The sequence below is a fragment of the Vicugna pacos genome, unplaced genomic scaffold (assembly GCF_048564905.1).
Source record: "Vicugna pacos unplaced genomic scaffold, VicPac4 scaffold_192, whole genome shotgun sequence".
Lineage (NCBI taxonomy): Eukaryota > Metazoa > Chordata > Mammalia > Artiodactyla > Camelidae > Vicugna > Vicugna pacos.
In genome coordinates, this window is record NW_027328871.1 from 2,949,564 (window position 1) to 2,964,071 (window position 14,508).

The following is a 14,508-nucleotide window of genomic DNA, read 5'->3' on the forward strand; positions in this document are numbered from 1 at the left end:
GTTCGCATCTCTCCTCAATCCGTGCAGCCAGCTTTTCGGCCAGCTTTTCTTCGTGTCTCCCATAAAGTCGACTTCACCAGGGCTGGGCAATTCTGAAAGTACCTCGGAGCCTCACCAGTAAGCTGATGACAGGCAGATCTTCCACTGTCTGCCCTTTCAGGTTCTGGAAACTGACCTGTGAACTCAGGTCTTTGGGCAGCAGCAGTATCTCAAACTAACACAGCTTCCCGGACCAAACACCTAAGCCAAGCTCCACAGAGGGCGGCAACCCCTCCATCACACTGATCCACCCACAGAACTCTGCCCGGTTACCTAGGATCCAACAGCCACAACAAGCCTCGCGGTACATACCAACATTCCACCTGGAATCCAACCGGTAACTGCCATCCCCAATGGCTGCTGCATCTTGTCAGTGTTGGGGGAGGGGCTGCATCCGACGAGAGGTTCCTAAGGTAAATGTGATTCTACCCACTAGCGTCCCATGGGCCTTTCTTCTTCCCTCTTTCCTTTTGTTCAGATCTGTATGCACAGAACCACTGGAGGGAAGTGGGTCCCTTTTCAGTTGATGGTTTCACACGTCTTTAAACTTTCTAACAGTTCACAGTACACAGAGACCCACTAAAGGAGACTTATGTTCCTATAATATCCGTACACCCGGAATACATATGCGTCGCCTGATTTCTGCTGAAACACCCGCACTCTCAGGACATGGATCCATTTGTCTCATGGGGGCTGAAATTCCAAGAAATGAAACCAACCCCAATGTGCACTTTACTGTCTGCCTCTTTTGCCCTTAGTACACTTTGGCAGAGCTACTTGCCTTTGTTATAGGCTTCTTTCATTTCTTTCCTACGTAGCGTAGAATATGGCATTCTTCATCCTGTTAGAAGACATACAATTTTACATCGCGGACTAGGAATCCATTTGATTCCAAATCGGCATTTGGGTTAGGTCACGATATGCTCTTATGAATCAATATTTACGAATATGAATGCACGCCTCTGATTTCCGAATACAAGTGCGCTGAGTACATGCAAGCCGCGATACTAATTCGATGGGTGCTGAATGATCCTTGACATCACCTTGGGTATTTTCTTTTGAATAATCATGGTTCCCTTGGTAAATTTCAGCCATCCGTACCCTTTTGGTGCTTGTTGGTTGGTTTGATTCTTTGTTGGTCTGCTTCTCGCTAGTTTTGCAAACACGTCAGGCTATGCATCTTTCCTTTCGCTTCAAACAGAGAGTCAAATAAGCTGATTCACTTAAGAGAGTGCTTCCAATCACCTATGATTTCCTGCTTCCCTCTCCCATCTTTAGGGTTTTGATGACCACCTTGCCTTCTTCTTGTTTCTACTTTGCCACTCATGCTCTTCTTGCATTTCCAATAATGGTTTCTTCTTTCCATTTCATCTTGCTGCTTTTCTATTCAGGGTAGATTTCTCAACCATACTTGTAGGATAAGTTTTGAACTGCTGAATTCTTTTAAGATTTGCTGTTCTGTGGAATTCTCTAGTTCTGCCGTTATTAGAAATGGTGGTCATGTGGCATAGTCTACCCTAAGTGGCAGCATTTGGCCATTCAGGTTATGGTCTGTGTCCTGGCACTCCTCCCTGTCCTGCAATATTGCTGCCGAGTTATCAGCTGAAACCCCTCTGGAGGTTCCCTTGTGACTATGTTGTTTCCTCCAGGTGCATTTTAAATCACTGGGATATTCGTGAACTTTGTTGATTTGAATCATACAGCTGCTGGTAAGTCTATTGGGGTTCCACTTCCTTTGGATGCTGGGTAATTCCTGAATTCGCATAGATGATTCTTTCTTGGCTTTCAGCAAGTTTCAGTCTGATTTTTCTACAGATAAATTTTCAGACATTTTTTGTTTCTTTATCTCTTGCTTTTCCATCTGGGACTCTTATGAATTCTAGTCTTTCATGCCCTGTCTTAACCCAGGATTCAACTGCAATGTTTTCATTGGTTTGCACTTGCTTTCCTATGTCCGCTTCTGACCGAGGGATTTCTGTTCCCCTGTCTTCACAGTCATTCACGCGTCCCTCTGCATTATCTAGTCTGCTAAGGACTGAATTTTAGCCCTGATATTATCACATCCACTGAGTTTTCTGATATTTTTTGGCTCGTCTTTAGACTTTCTCTTCCCCTTTTCTGGTATTCTGCCTTGTGTGATTCTGAGACCCTGTTGTTCTTCAGTGTTTTCCTGACCTCCATTTTCAACACTTGGTCTGGATAGCGTTTTGCAGTCTAGTTGTTTGAAAGCTTATCTTTGGGCTTTCAATACCTTTGGAACTGAAAATGGTACTTCCTGTTTCTTCTACTTTACTTCTTCAACTCTACTGGTCAGGTAATATCAGGTATCTAGTGTAGACTTCTAGGGCTTTGTTAAGTGAAAATTTTAGACTCTTGGCTCTACGCAATTCCATGGGATTTCTGTGAGGACAATTTCTCCTAGACATTGATGCCATATTCTGTTCCTGTGTGTGTTGTCTGGTATATCTCCAATTGCTGGTGTTGCATTTGTTGTGATGAACAACCCATACTATTTCGATTAGCATAACTTCATTTTGATTACGCTTATCTCACAGTTCTGAAAGTGCGCAGGACACTTCCTCTTGTGGAAATGAGGCTTCTAAAGGTTCTCAGCTCCGCATTCTGCTCTATGTCATTTTGGAGTGTTTCCAAAACAGCAAACTGAGAGTGCGCTTGTGCTTTGTACTGCCACGGGAATGTCCCAATGAAAGCAGTTCTTCCCAGAGCTTCTCTGTCTACTGAAACACCAGTGGAAGCACATCCATGGATGTCACACATCAGGGCCTGCTGGAATGATCCCGCAGACCTTCCTTGGTGTCCTCGGTGCCGTACCGTGCCGGTGCCATCCAAAACGTAGCATCCGCTTTTGGGAGATAGTGCTGAAGGAAATGCTTCCTCTTCTCACGCTGTGGACTTGGACCACACTTCCTTGTCCTCTCATCCCTGTGGCACGGGTGCACGAAGGCAACCACAGAGCTGTTGCGCATCCTGTGCCTCAAACCAAACCATAATCCCAGCCCAGGTTATGAATGTAGCAGATCCTAAGGCTTTTCATTCTGATTTCAAACCCAAGGCCCCCTGGATCCCTCAGACCAGATGCACGATAGCTCTGATTCAGCCCCACACGTGCTCTATTGGCAAAATGCCCAATTGGTCCCTGGTCCTGCAGATGCACTGGGTGTGGCCAGGGGACATATCGGTAATCTCAACCGCGCGACCAGTGTGGTTGCTTTATCATTGGTACACAGTTCGGTTTGCTCTCTTGATTCGACCCACCACATCCCACAACGCACTCCAGATCCCTGAGACTCAGCGTGTGCCATCATCCGTAGCCCTATCCCTCACTGTCCGTTGCCTCTGCTACCTCAAATTTGGCAGCTCGGATCTTGGTCTCAGAATCAACTGTGGGGATATTTTGCGCTGGTTTCTTTGAGTTCTGTCAGCCAAGCATCTGCTGTGCACTCTTGCAAATCTCAGCACATCACCTTCAATCCCATGTCTCCTGTCCGCTTGAGAGTGTGCATCCAAGTTAAACAGAGTTTCACCCTTGTTGCTCCATCACCAGGGGTCAGACCCTGCACTGGTTTCCATTCCCTGCTTTGCCTTCTCCTGCTTCCAGGTGTCCTGAGGCCTCATCCTGTCTTTGGAAGTAACAGACCTCTCTTCGGCAAGTGTCCTGTGCCAAGGGCTGGGTGAGTGGATGTTTCCATTGCTCTGTACATGGGAGCGAGTGAGTGCAGGTTGCACTTCTTCTCTGCCAACTGGGCATCGATGAATCAACACTATCCAGATACATTTCACAGAAATCTGATATTTGCTTAGCTCTTTGTTTCTATACAGCCGTGGTGGGAGGGATTGTCCGAAGACACCTGTTTTGACATTGTGTTGATATCTCATTTGCAGGCTTTAAGAAGTTTAACAGAATTCATTTACATGTTTTGGGAGTTATACGAAAATGAAGTTATTTTTTGAAACACACTAAATCGACCTAGAAGCCAGACTTGTCAATTTTGGTAACATTTTGTCAGCTCTACGGAAAACCTAGACAGATAGAATGCAAACTAGCAGTCCAAACTGTTAAAGGGGTCATGTCAGCTCTTTACGGTTGAAGCCTCCGAAACCAACAGGAACCATGAAATAACTATTGGAAACATGAAATAACCCCCAACCTTGGAAACACTTGTGCATGTGGTGCCCTTTACTCCCAATGACACCTACTGGCCAATGTTGGCATTTCAAGGGGTCACATCCCTCTCTAGGAAAACACAAGAGGAAAGAAACCAAATATATACATTTAGGTTTGAATCCAAAAGCACCTAGAGGCATTATAGCTAGGAGAACCCTGCTGCAGTTATGCTAGTCTATTGAGAACCAGGTGTTCTTCTATCAGTGATGAGAATGCTTAATCATCCGATCATGTTGGGTAAAGCCATTTAACGCAACCAAGTCTGCACCCCCATGATATAGTGCCCCCGGGGGCTTGACTCAAGTGAAAGATGATCCACATAAGCTGTGTCTTTAATGTCATTGGCGACTTTTACAGTACAGTTCACTTTCTGACTTGTACTATTTACCTATACTGTCTTGAAAAACTGAGGCCTAGTACAGAGTCAAGTTCAGTCAAAGATTCCCCTCACTTACCACACTCCCTTCACCCCAGGGAAGACATAAACACCACATTTGCTGAATCTAGCGGAAGGCCATCGTTTCTAGGTGTGAGCTAAGTATTCAATTCCTATCTATTTCAGCCGAGACTATTTGACCTTTAAGGAGTTCACTGTTGTTCACAGAGTGTGAAGCTGGAGGAACTCTGATTCTAGGAGGGGCTTGCTCTTCTCGTACTGGCTTCTTTGCAGCTCAGGTACTGATCCTTCCAAATGGATGCCTGAGTGGAGGGGAGGCAAGGGCAAGTGCTTGCTAGCTAGGCCCAAACCTGGGAAAAGGCTTGCCTGGGCTTGGTGAATTTTGGTCTGAATGGCTTGGGAAGGCCCCTTGGGACGTGTGGATTCTCACGACCTCTTCCAAGAACAGGAGCGTTTTGATCATCTCTGCCATCTCTTCTCTTGCAGACGTCAGGGACCTTGGACCCGTTCTTGGAGAAGAGAATTGAGGAACTTCCTCAAGTCCACGTTGGCACTCCGTATGTTTCTGCCAGTATCAGCGAGGTTCAATATGTCTCATGAATGTCTTTTGAGCCTGGTATCCTCTACAGCTGTGTCCACGCCAGTATTCTCCATTGTAGCAGAACATCTCTCATCCATGTGTTCGCATCTCTCCTCAATCCGTGCAGCCAGCTTTTCGGCCAGCTTTTCTTCGTGTCTCCCATAAAGTCGACTTCACCAGGGCTGGGCAATTCTGAAAGTACCTCGGAGCCTCACCAGTAAGCTGATGACAGGCAGATCTTCCACTGTCTGCCCTTTCAGGTTCTGGAAACTGACCTGTGAACTCAGGTCTTTGGGCAGCAGCAGTATCTCAAACTAACACAGCTTCCCGGACCAAACACCTAAGCCAAGCTCCACAGAGGGCGGCAACCCCTCCATCACACTGATCCACCCACAGAACTCTGCCCGGTTACCTAGGATCCAACAGCCACAACAAGCCTCGCGGTACATACCAACATTCCACCTGGAATCCAACCGGTAACTGCCATCCCCAATGGCTGCTGCATCTTGTCAGTGTTGGGGGAGGGGCTGCATCCGACGAGAGGTTCCTAAGGTAAATGTGATTCTACCCACTAGCGTCCCATGGGCCTTTCTTCTTCCCTCTTTCCTTTTGTTCAGATCTGTATGCACAGAACCACTGGAGGGAAGTGGGTCCCTTTTCAGTTGATGGTTTCACACGTCTTTAAACTTTCTAACAGTTCACAGTACACAGAGACCCACTAAAGGAGACTTATGTTCCTATAATATCCGTACACCCGGAATACATATGCGTCGCCTGATTACTGCTGAAACACCTGCACTCTCAGGACATGGATCCATCTGTCTCATGGGGGCTGAAATTCCAAGAAATGAAACCAACCCCAATGTGCACTTTACTGTCTGCCTCTTTTGCCCTTAGTACACTTTGGCAGAGCTACTTGCCTTTGTTATAGGCTTCTTTCATTTCTTTCCTACGTAGCGTAGAATATGGCATTCTTCATCCTGTTAGAAGACATACAATTTTACATCACGGACTAGGAATCCATTTGATTCCAAATCGGCATTTGGGTTAGGTCACGATATGCTCTTATGAATCAATATTTACGAATATGAATGCACGCCTCTGATTTCCGAATACAAGTGCGCTGAGTACATGCAAGCCGCGATACTAATTCGATGGGTGCTGAATGATCCTTGACATCACCTTGGGTATTTTCTTTTGAATAATCATGGTTCCCTTGGTAAATTTCAGCCATCCGTACCCTTTTGGTGCTTGTTGGTTGGTTTGATTCTTTGTTGGTCTGCTTCTCGCTAGTTTTGCAAACACGTCAGGCTATGCATCTTTCCTTTCGCTTCAAACAGAGAGTCAAATAAGCTGATTCACTTAAGAGAGTGCTTCCAATCACCTATGATTTCCTGCTTCCCTCTCCCATCTTTAGGGTTTTGATGACCACCTTGCCTTCTTCTTGTTTCTACTTTGCCACTCATGCTCTTCTTGCATTTCCAATGATGGTTTCTTCTTTCCATTTCATCTTGCTGCTTTTCTATTCAGGGTAGATTTCTCAACCATACTTGTAGGATAAGTTTTGAACTGCTGAATTCTTTTAAGATTTGCTGTTCTGTGGGATTCTCTAGTTCTGCCGTTATTAGAAATGGTGGTCATGTGGCATAGTCTACCCTAAGTGGCAGCATTTGGCCATTCAGGTTATGGTCTGTGTCCTGGCACTCCTCCCTGTCCTGCAATATTGCTGCCGAGTTATCAGCTGAAACCCCTCTGGAGGTTCCCTTGTGACTATGTTGTTTCCTCCAGGTGCATTTTAAATCACTGGGATATTCGTGAACTTTGTTGATTTGAATCATACAGCTGCTGGTAGGTCTATTGGGGTTCCACCTCCTTTGGATGCTGTGTAATTCCTGAATTCACATAGATGATTCTTGCTTGGCTTTCAGCAAGTTTCAGTCTGATTTTTCTACAGATAAATTTTCAGACATTTTTTGTTTCTTTATCTCTTGCTTTTCCATCTGGGACTCTTATGAATTCTAGTCTTTCATGCCCTGTCTTAACCCAGGATTCAACAGCAATGTTTTCATTGGTGTGCACTTGCTTTCCTATGTCCGCTTCTGACCGAGGGATTTCTGTTCCCCTGTCTTCACAGTCATTCACGCGTCCCTCTGCATTATCTAGTCTGCTAAGGACTGAATTTTAGCCCTGATATTATCACATCCACTGAGTTTTCTGATATTTTTTGGCTCGTCTTTAGACTTTCTCTTCCCCTTTTCTGGTATTCTGCCTTGTGTGATTCTGAGACCCTGTTGTTCTTCAGTGTTTTCCTGACCTCCATTTTCAACACTTGGTCTGGATAGCGTTTTGCAGTCTAGTTGTTTGAAAGCTTATCTTTGGGCTTTCAATACCTTTGGAACTGAAAATGGTACTTCCTGTTTCTTCTACTTTACTTCTTCAACTCTACTGGTCAGGTAATATCAGGTATCTAGTGTAGACTTCTAGGGCTTTGTTAAGTGAAAATTTTAGACTCTTGGCTCTACGCAATTCCATGGGATTTCTGTGAGGACAATTTCTCCTAGACATTGATGCCATATTCTGTTCCTGTGTGTGTTGTCTGGTATATCTCCAATTGCTGGTGTTGCATTTGTTGTGATGAACAACCCATACTATTTCGATTAGCATAACTTCATTTTGATTACGCTTATCTCACAGTTCTGAAAGTGCGCAGGACACTTCCTCTTGTGGAAATGAGGCTTCTAAAGGTTCTCAGCTCCGCATTCTGCTCTATGTCATTTTGGAGTGTTTCCAAAACAGCAAACTGAGAGTGCGCTTGTGCTTTGTACTGCCACGGGAATGTCCCAATGAAAGCAGTTCTTCCCAGAGCTTCTCTGTCTACTGAAACACCAGTGGAAGCACATCCATGGATGTCACACATCAGGGCCTGCTGGAATGATCCCGCAGACCTACCTTGGTGTCCTCGGTGCCGTACCGTGCCGGTGCCATCCAAAACGTAGCATTCCCTTTTGGGAGATAGTGCTGAAGGAAATGCTTCCTCTTCTCACGCTGTGGACTTGGACCACACTTCCTTGTCCTCTCATCCCTGTGGCACGGGTGCACGAAGGCAACCACAGAGCTGTTGCGCATCCTGTGCCTCAAACCAAACCATAATCCCAGCCCAGGTTATGAATGTAGCAGATCCTAAGGCTTTTCATTCTGATTTCAAACCCAAGGCCCCCTGGATCCCTCAGACCAGATGCACAATAGCTCTGATTCAGCCCCACACGTGCTCTATTGGCAAAATGCCCAATTGGTCCCTGGTCCTGCAGATGCACTGGGTGTGGCCATGGGACATATCGGTAATCTCAACCGCGCGACCAGTTTGGTTGCTTTATCATTGGTACACAGTTCGGTTTGCTCTCTTGATTCGACCCACCACTTCCCACAACACACTCCAGATCCCTGAGACTCAGCGTGTGCCATCATCCGTAGCCCTATCCCTCACTGTCCGTTGCCTCTGCTACCTCAAATTTGGCAGCTCGGATCTTGGTCTCAGAATCAACTGTGGGGATATTTTGCGCTGGTTTCTTTGAGTTCTGTCAGCCAAGCATCTGCTGTGCACTCTTGCAAATCTCAGCACATCACCTTCAATCCCATGTCTCCTGTCCGCTTGAGAGTGTGCGTCCAAGTTAAACAGAGTTTCACCCTTGTTGCTCCATCACCAGGGGTCAGACCCTGCACTGGTTTCCATTCCCTGCTTTGCCTTCTCCTGCTTCCAGGTGTCCTGAGGCCTCATCCTGTCTTTGGAAGTAACAGACCTCTCTTCGGCAAGTGTCCTGTGCCAAGGGCTGGGTGAGTGGATGTTTCCATTGCTCTGTACATGGGAGCGAGTGAGTGCAGGTTGCACTTCTTCTCTGCCAACTGGGCATCGATGAATCAACACTATCCAGATACATTTCACAGAAATCTGATATTTGCTTAGCTCTTTGTTTCTATACAGCCGTGGTGGGAGGGATTGTCCGAAGACACCTGTTTTGACATTGTGTTGATATCTCATTTGCAGGCTTTAAGAAGTTTAACAGAATACATTTACATGTTTTGGGAGTTATACGAAAATGAAGTTATTTTTTGAAACACACTAAATCGACCTAGAAGCCAGACTTGTCAATTTTGGTAACATTTTGTCAGCTCTACGGAAAACCTAGACAGATAGAATGCAAACTAGCAGTCCAAACTGTTAAAGGGGTCATGTCAGCTCTTTACGGTTGAAGCCTCCGAAACCAACAGGAACCATGAAATAACTATTGGAAACATGAAATAACCCCCATCCTTGGATACACTTGTGCATGTGGTGCCCTTTACTCCCAATGACACCTACTGGCCAATGTTGGCATTTCAAGGGGTCACATCCCTCTCTAGGAAAACACAAGAGGAAAGAAACCAAATATATACATTTAGGTTTGAATCCAAAAGCACCTAGAGGCATTATAGCTAGGAGAACCCTGCTGCAGTTATGCTAGTCTATTGAGAACCAGGTGTTCTTCTATCAGTGATGAGAACGCTTAATCATCCGATCATGTTGGGTAAAGCCATTTAATGCAACCAAGTCTGCACCTCCATGATATAGTGCCCCCGGGGGCTTGACTCAAGTGAAAGACGATCCACATAAGCTGTGTCTTTAATGTCATTGGCGACTTTTACAGTACAGTTCACTTTCTGACTTGTACTATTTACCTATACTGTCTTGAAAAACTGAGGCCTAGTACAGAGTCAAGTTCAGTCAAAGATTCCCCTCACTTACCACACTCCCTTCACCCCAGGGAAGACATAAACACCACATTTGCTGAATCTAGGGGAAGGCCATCGTTTCTAGGTGTGAGCTAAGTATTCAATTCCTATCTATTTCAGCCGAGACTATTTGACCTTTAAGGAGTTCACTGTTGTTCACAGAGTGTGAAGCTGGAGGAACTCTGATTCTAGGAGGGGCTTGCTCTTCTCGTACTGGCTTCTTTGCAGCTCAGGTACTGATCCTTCCAAATGGATGCCTGAGTGGAGGGGAGGCAAGGGCAAGTGCTTGCTAGCTAGGCCCAAACCTGGGAAAAGGCTTACCTGGGCTTGGTGAATTTTGGTCTGAATGGCTTGGGAAGGCCCCTTGGGACGTGTGGATTCTCACGACCTCTTCCAAGAACAGGAGCGTTTTGATCATCTCTGCCATCTCTTCTCTTGCAGACGTCAGGGACCTTGGACCCGTTCTTGGAGAAGAGAATTGAGGAACTTCCTCAAGTCCACGTTGGCACTCCGTATGTTTCTGCCAGTATCAGCGAGGTTCAATATGTCTCATGAATGTCTTTTGAGCCTGGTATCCTCTACAGCTGTGTCCACGCCAGTATTCTCCATTGTAGCAGAACATCTCTCATCCATGTGTTCGCATCTCTCCTCAATCCGTGCAGCCAGCTTTTCGGCCAGCTTTTCTTCGTGTCTCCCATAAAGTCGACTTCACCAGGGCTGGGCAATTCTGAAAGTACCTCGGAGCCTCACCAGTAAGCTGATGACAGGCAGATCTTCCACTGTCTGCCCTTTCAGGTTCTGGAAACTGACCTGTGAACTCAGGTCTTTGGGCAGCAGCAGTATCTCAAACTAACACAGCTTCCCGGACCAAACACCTAAGCCAAGCTCCACAGAGGGCGGCAACCCCTCCATCACACTGATCCACCCACAGAACTCTGCCCGGTTACCTAGGATCCAACAGCCACAACAAGCCTCGCGGTACATACCAACATTCCACCTGGAATCCAACCGGTAACTGCCATCCCCAATGGCTGCTGCATCTTGTCAGTGTTGGGGGAGGGGCTGCATCCGACGAGAGGTTCCTAAGGTAAATGTGATTCTACCCACTAGCGTCCCATGGGCCTTTCTTCTTCCCTCTTTCCTTTTGTTCAGATCTGTATGCACAGAACCACTGGAGGGAAGTGGGTCCCTTTTCAGTTGATGGTTTCACACGTCTTTAAACTTTCTAACAGTTCACAGTACACAGAGACCCACTAAAGGAGACTTATGTTCCTATAATATCCGTACACCCGGAATACATATGCGTCGCCTGATTTCTGCTGAAACACCCGCACTCTCAGGACATGGATCCATTTGTTTCATGGAGGCTGAAATTCCAAGAAATGAAACCAACCCCAATGTGCACTTTACTGTCTGCCTCTTTTGCCCTTAGTACACTTTGGCAGAGCTACTTGCCTTTGTTATAGGCTTCTTTCATTTCTTTCCTACGTAGCGTAGAATATGGCATTTTTCATCCTGTTAGAAGACATACAATTTTACATCACGGACTAGGAATCCGTTTGATTCCAAATCGGCATTTGGGTTAGGTCACGATATGCTCTTATGAATCAATATTTACGAATATGAATGCACGCCTCTGATTTCCGAATACAAGTGCGCTGAGTACATGCAAGCCGCGATACTAATTCGATGGATGCTGAATGATCCTTGACACCACCTTGGGTATTTTCTTTTGAATAATCATGGTTCCCTTGGTAAATTTCAGCCATCCGTACCCTTTTGGTGCTTGTTGGTTGGTTTGATTCTTTGTTGGTCTGCTTCTCGCTAGTTCTGCAAACACGTCAGGCTATGCATCTTTCCTTTCGCTTCAAACAGAGAGTCAAATAAGCTGATTCACTTAAGAGAGTGCTTCCAATCACCTATGATTTCCTGCTTCCCTCTCCCATCTTTAGGGTTTTGATGACCACCTTGCCTTCTTCTTGTTTCTACTTTGCCACTCATGCTCTTCTTGCATTTCCAATAATGGTTTCTTCTTTCCATTTCATCTTGCTGCTTTTCTATTCAGGGTAGATTTCTCAACCATACTTGTAGGATAAGTTTTGAACTGCTGAATTCTTTTAAGATTTGCTGTTCTGTGGAATTCTCTAGTTCTGCCGTTATTAGAAATGGTGGTCATGTGGCATAGTCTACCCTAAGTGGCAGCATTTGGCCATTCAGGTTATGGTCTGTGTCCTGGCACTCCTCCCTGTCCTGCAATATTGCTGCCGAGTTATCAGCTGAAACCCCTCTGGAGGTTCCCTTGTGACTATGTTGTTTCCTCCAGGTGCATTTTAAATCACTGGGATATTCGTGAACTTTGTTGATTTGAATCATACAGCTGCTGGTAAGTCTATTGGGGTTCCACTTCCTTTGGATGCTGGGTAATTCCTGAATTCGCATAGATGATTCTTTCTTGGCTTTCAGCAAGTTTCAGTCTGATTTTTCTACAGATAAATTTTCAGACATTTTTTGTTTCTTTATCTCTTGCTTTTCCATCTGGGACTCTTATGAATTCTAGTCTTTCATGCCCTGTCTTAACCCAGGATTCAACAGCAATGTTTTCATTGGTTTGCACTTGCTTTCCTATGTCCGCTTCTGACCGAGGGATTTCTGTTCCCCTGTCTTCACAGTCATTCACGCGTCCCTCTGCATTATCTAGTCTGCTAAGGACTGAATTTTAGCCCTGATATTATCACATCCACTGAGTTTTCTGATATTTTTTGGCTCGTCTTTAGACTTTCTCTTCCCCTTTTCTGGTATTCTGCCTTGTGTGATTCTGAGACCCTGTTGTTCTTCAGTGTTTTCCTGACCTCCATTTTCAACACTTGGTCTGGATAGCGTTTTGCAGTCTAGTTGTTTGAAAGCTTATCTTTGGGCTTTCAATACCTTTGGAACTGAAAATGGTACTTCCTGTTTCTTCTACTTTACTTCTTCAACTCTACTGGTCAGGTAATATCAGGTATCTAGTGTAGACTTCTAGGGCTTTGTTAAGTGAAAATTTTAGACTCTTGGCTCTACGCAATTCCATGGGATTTCTGTGAGGACAATTTCTCCTAGACATTGATGCCATATTCTGTTCCTGTGTGTGTTGTCTGGTATATCTCCAATTGCTGGTGTTGCATTTGTTGTGATGAACAACCCATACTATTTCGATTAGCATAACTTCATTTTGATTACGCTTATCTCACAGTTCTGAAAGTGCGCAGGACACTTCCTCTTGTGGAAATGAGGCTTCTAAAGGTTCTCAGCTCCGCATTCTGCTCTATGTCATTTTGGAGTGTTTCCAAAACAGCAAACTGAGAGTGCGCTTGTGCTTTGTACTGCCACGGGAATGTCCCAATGAAAGCAGTTCTTCCCAGAGCTTCTCTGTCTACTGAAACACCAGTGGAAGCACATCCATGGATGTCACACATCAGGGCCTGCTGGAATGATCCCGCAGACCTACCTTGGTGTCCTCGGTGCCGTACCGTGCCGGTGCCATCCAAAACGTAGCATCCGCTTTTGGGAGATAGTGCTGAAGGAAATGCTTCCTCTTCTCACGCTGTGGACTTGGACCACACTTCCTTGTCCTCTCATCCCTGTGGCACGGGTGCACGAAGGCAACCACAGAGCTGTTGCGCATCCTGTGCCTCAAACCAAACCATAATCCCAGCCCAGGTTATGAATGTAGCAGATCCTAAGGCTTTTCATTCTGATTTCAAACCCAAGGCCCCCTGGATCCCTCAGACCAGATGCACGATAGCTCTGATTCAGCCCCACACGTGCTCTATTGGCAAAATGCCCAATTGGTCCCTGGTCCTGCAGATGCACTGGGTGTGGCCAGGGGACATATCGGTAATCTCAACCGCGCGACCAGTGTGGTTGCTTTATCATTGGTACACAGTTCGGTTTGCTCTCTTGATTCGACCCACCACATCCCACAACGCACTCCAGATCCCTGAGACTCAGCGTGTGCCATCATCCGTAGCCCTATCCCTCACTGTCCGTTGCCTCTGCTACCTCAAATTTGGCAGCTCGGATCTTGGTCTCAGAATCAACTGTGGGGATATTTTGCGCTGGTTTCTTTGAGTTCTGTCAGCCAAGCATCTGCTGTGCACTCTTGCAAATCTCAGCACATCACCTTCAATCCCATGTCTCCTGTCCGCTTGAGAGTGTGCATCCAAGTTAAACAGAGTTTCACCCTTGTTGCTCCATCACCAGGGGTCAGACCCTGCACTGGTTTCCATTCCCTGCTTTGCCTTCTCCTGCTTCCAGGTGTCCTGAGGCCTCATCCTGTCTTTGGAAGTAACAGACCTCTCTTCGGCAAGTGTCCTGTGCCAAGGGCTGGGTGAGTGGATGTTTCCATTGCTCTGTACATGGGAGCGAGTGAGTGCAGGTTGCACTTCTTCTCTGCCAACTGGGCATCGATGAATCAACACTATCCAGATACATTTCACAGAAATCTGATATTTGCTTAGCTCTTTGTTTCTATACAGCCGTGGTGGGAGGGATTGTCCGAAG